Source organism: Setaria viridis, chromosome 9 (assembly GCF_005286985.2).
Source record: "Setaria viridis chromosome 9, Setaria_viridis_v4.0, whole genome shotgun sequence".
Taxonomy (NCBI): domain Eukaryota; kingdom Viridiplantae; phylum Streptophyta; class Magnoliopsida; order Poales; family Poaceae; genus Setaria; species Setaria viridis.
Window position 1 is genome coordinate 49408615 of NC_048271.2, and position 4874 is coordinate 49413488.

The following is a 4874-nucleotide window of genomic DNA, read 5'->3' on the forward strand; positions in this document are numbered from 1 at the left end:
ATGGCGATCTTGGTTCTATCAGAAGCACTTCCGTTGATCTTTACAAGTCCCCATGTTTGGCTTGGTTGGATAGATACAATCTCATCTCATAACATCATGTTCTTTGTCGGCTTGTATATGGTTGCTATAGGGTATGGTGGACAGAACCCTTGCATTATATCCTTCGGTGCTGATCAGTTTGATGATACTGATGAAAAGGAGAAAGCACAAAAGAGCTCTTTCTTCAATAGGCACTATTTTCACACAAAATGCTGCTTCCCTGATATCAGGGACTATTATTGTGTGGGTCCAAGATCATGAAGGTTGGCTCTGGGGTTTTACCATTTCTGCACTATTCGTGGCTTAAGGTGTAGTTGCTTTCTTCTTGGGCCATACTATGTATAGATTTCAAAAACAAGGTGGAAGCCCCGTTGCTAGAGTATGCCAGGTTATTGTGGCAGCCACTCGGAACTTTAATGAAGAGTTGCCTTATGATCCCGCACTTCTTTATGAGATACCAGGGCAAGGTTCTGCAATTGAAGGAAGCCGAAAACTGGAGCATACAACTGGACTTGAGTAGTACTCTATTCTGAGATGTTATCGTTTATCCTTATATAAATACATTTACTTATATTTGCGTTTCCATATAAATTTAGTTTATTCATTCATTTGTGCAGATGACCATTTAATATTGTTTTAAAGTCATATATGAAACTCTGCAAAGAAAAAGATCTCTGCAAGCTTGGTGAGATTCTAGGATGGTACAAATTGATGTTGAAATCTATAGAAAACTAACATTTCCATCTGCTTTGATTTACTCATACTGATGAGCTTTGCGTTTTGTATTATACTAGTATTTCATCCGGGAACACTTCAAGCTTTTCTTGACCTGGTTTTTAGTTGTATTTGATTGGATATTCCTTGTTTTTATTTTCTTTAATTAATATGACTATTTTACAAATAAAATCCTTTTGCTTGATTCCTGAAAGCTCAACTTTATTAAGTACCGAACTGTTCACATAGGTATGTTAAAATTGTTTGCAGAACCTTTATTGTGTTATACCATACTGAAATCTTGTTTTATGTGATCTGAATATATGAATGTTGGCCACTAATATTACAATAGCTTCAGGAAATTGTTTCTAATCTTCTCCAAAGAACTGTTGCTTGTGAGACCCTAAGTTCTGTTTGTGATTACTCATCACTAGATTCAATGCGCCTTTCTTCAATACAAAGTCTGCAAAAGGTACTCGTTCAGCTTCAGTATTTAGGAAAGCTGAAAGTGAAATCAACTGTATCTCTTCAATTAGCAAGGTACTGATATTGTTTTCTCTCTCAGGTTCTTTGATAAGGCTGCAATTGTGACAACCTCTGATGTTGAATCTGTTTCCCTGCTTACAACAAGGAGAATTTGTACTGTCACTCAAGTGGAGGAGTTTAAGATTTTGATCAGGATGCTCCCTGTTTGGGCTACAATGATATTTTTTTTTCTAGAACAGGCACAATGATATTATTTAATACTGTTCTGGAACAAATGTTTTCTACATTTGTAGAACAAGGGATGATAATGGACAAACACATCGGCTTTTTTGAAATACCTCCGGCATCATTCCAATCTGTAGTCTGTAGATGTTATTGCCGTCCTTGTACTTGTTCCAGTCTATGAAAGAATCCTTGTCCCAGTATTCAGAAAATACACCGGTATGGCGAATGGCATTACGCCTCTGCAACGGATTGGGATTGGCTTAATTTTATCCATGCTCTCAATGGTGTCAGCAGCATTGGTGGAGAGCAATCGTGTTCACATTGCAGAGCCGAAGGTTTGGTGCACCAAAAGGTTGCTGTCCCAATGAGCATTCTGTGGCAAGGACCCCAGTACTTCCTGATCGATGCAGGCGAGGTGTTCTCAAAGATAGGATTGAATGGGTTCTTCTACGGGGAATCACCAGATGCCATGAGAAGCTTGTGCCTAGCATTCTCACTTGCTAACATGTCCGCTGGCAGTTATCTCAGTTCATTCATCATTTCTCTTGTGCCTGCGTTCAAAGCCAGAGGCGGCAATCCAGGGTGGATACCTGATAACTTGAACGAAGTGCACTTGGACCGATTCTACTGGATGATGACTGGGTTGTGTTCCTTGAATCTGCTAGCCTTTGTGTTCCGTGCCATGAGGTACAAATGTAAAGCTACAACCTTCATCTGGGGAAAAGGAAAGTGCACATTGAAACTTGTTTGTTTCAACAAAAGGTTGAAATTTTGTTGGTATTGATTTTGTTGATTAGCAAAAGATTATTCCTCACTCCGTCAGGGTCCGTCAGGGATATCCATGAGGAAAAACTGTTGGTCAGGGAAGGCCGAAGGCCGGGGAAGGCAGGCGACGCCATCTGTTATTACTGCTGCATGATGTCCATGGCCCGCGCAACCTGCACAGCGCAACGTCCATGAGGATTGGAGGGCGAAGATGAAGGACAGGGCCAGCTGATCCGTCAGGGTCTGCTCTCCTTGAGACGGTTCAGTCTGAATCTGAACTCAAACAGAGTGATCTGCGATCGTGAAGGTGCGCGGTCTCTCGTATATAAACAAAGAAAATACGCATGTAGCCGAGAACAGGAAGGCAGAGGAAATCAGCGCGCACTGATTCCTCCGATCTCAATGGTCTCGTTTGCTCGGGAACAAGAACAGACTGGCGTCACTGGCGCCGGCGCCGGCGAGCTCGCGAGTCATACAAATGGACGGAGATGGGGGAGTCGAGGTCGGAGGAGGCGGAGACGGATAGATGATCTTGCAGCGATACGGACCTAGCACGCGCGGTGTCTGAACCGACGCCGCTGCCGCCGCCCGGAGCCCGCGCGTTCCATGTGAAGGAGAAGGCGGCGGCGCTCGCGCGCGGCTACATATCCGCGGCGCAGGCTCGCGCGTAGGCTTTCAACTCAGGATCTCGGATGCAGGCCGCCGCGTACGGCTCTGCAGTCTGCAGAAGCCGCCGGCGCCGGTGGACGTGCGGGAAGAGTGGCCGCACGGGGTTCTTTTGAGAACCTAGTACATTGTTTCTGTGATGAAAATTCATATTTGGTTACTAGGATCTTCCAACTACATGGTGCCCGTATGTGTATTACTACTTTTAGCTTACGTGGCACTATATTAAATGAGAGAGAATGAAAATAGCAAGAAACTGAATCTCATATAAGACCCAGTGTCAACATGAGAACCTAAAATTTTGTATTGGGAGAAGATGTTGTCTTCGTAATTGATGAGGAACGAATATGATTGGTTGAGAGAAGAGATGATGAATTTATTAAGGACATAAGGGGATGTTTGGTTATGTCACATCGAATGTTTAAATACTAATTAGGAGTATTATAATTACAAAACCAATTGTATAAATGAAGGCTAATTCGCGAGACGAATCTATTAAGCCTAATTAGTCCATGATTTGACAATGTGGTGCTACAATAAATATGTGCTAATCATGGATTAATTAGGCTTAATAGATTCGTCTCGTGAATTAACCACGACTTATACAATTAGTTTTATAATTAGTTCACGTTTAGTCCTTCTAATTGGTACTCAAACATCCGATATGATTTGGATCCGAACACTCCCTTTAAGAAATTATGGGTTGTAAAGTACAATATTTAAAATGATATTTTGCTTATGCGGTAGCATCATGGTTGCTAAGCCCTAGAAAATAGGATTAAATTCCTCTTCCATAGTGTAACGATTAATTTACAGGTGCACACTTCTTACTCTTCACACACTCTGGCAAAATACCATGACATGTGCCAAGTGCTGCGAAGGCCCTTGTTGCGTAGGAAAAGCATGGACTCGTACCAAGTGCTGAGTGCAGACAATACGTGAACAGAAGTACAGAACCAGTCCTATTACCGGGGTATTTGATACTAGGTGCTAAACTTTAGCAATGTCATATCGGATATTCAGATGCTAATTAAGAGGATTAAACATGAGCTAATTATAAAATTAATTGCGGAACTACTGTGCTAATTCGCGATACGAATCTATTAAGCTTAATTAGTCATTGAAATCATGGGCTAATTAGGCTTAATAGATTATGCACTAATTAGGTTTAATAGATTCGTATCACGAATTAGACTACATCTGTGCAATTAGTTTTGTAGTTAGCCTATATTTAATATTCCTAATAAGTATCAGATATATCCTGTATGATATGTGCTAAATTTTAACCGGTGGTATTAAAAAACGTGAACCAAGGAGTAAAACAATCACCCATCAGCGTCAGCTTTTGTCCTAATCATGTCCCACGTTCCCCTGAATAAAAACATGGCATAAAAGGAGAAAGACCTGCCCCTACCTGCTGCGTGAAATCGCCGTCGTCCTCTTGTGGCCCAGGCCTTTCTTGGCAGCAATGGGATGGATTAGATCCAGTAGCTTTCAATCTGTTCGAGGGGCTCTCCATGACGCGTGGCTGCACGACGCCAAATGGACAAGAGGGCGCCGCAGAAGAAGTTATTGCACGAGAGGACTCGATAGGATTGAAATTTACATAAAGGGAGGCACATTCAAATTCATATATAGTGAAAATTTACAACTATCATGAGCTGATTAATAAACTGTCTGCATTAATGGTGCGCCGACATAAAATCATGCTTGTACGTGCACCGATTGAATCTCAAAGACTTGTATATGATGAATAATAATCTTAACATTGGTTTTATCTAAAGTTCTTATAGTAACAGAGTTGCAGAAATTACACTAACTAGTTAGTAGTCTGCAAAACTAAAATAGCTAAAATCTGAACACTGAACTGAGCTCCATAGGTTCCGTTGGCCAACACTTTTGCAATTACATAGTTTTAAGAGGACATAGATGCAACGTCGCCAACAAACCTTTCCTTATGTTCCAACAAAAATGGCGAC

At 41.5% G+C, this 4874-nt stretch overlaps 1 pseudogene; it reads left to right on the forward strand.

The window, feature by feature from the left end:
* Positions 1-572, forward strand: LOC117835778 (protein NRT1/ PTR FAMILY 8.5-like; annotated as a pseudogene).
* The last annotated feature ends 4302 nt before the right edge of the window (positions 573-4874 follow it).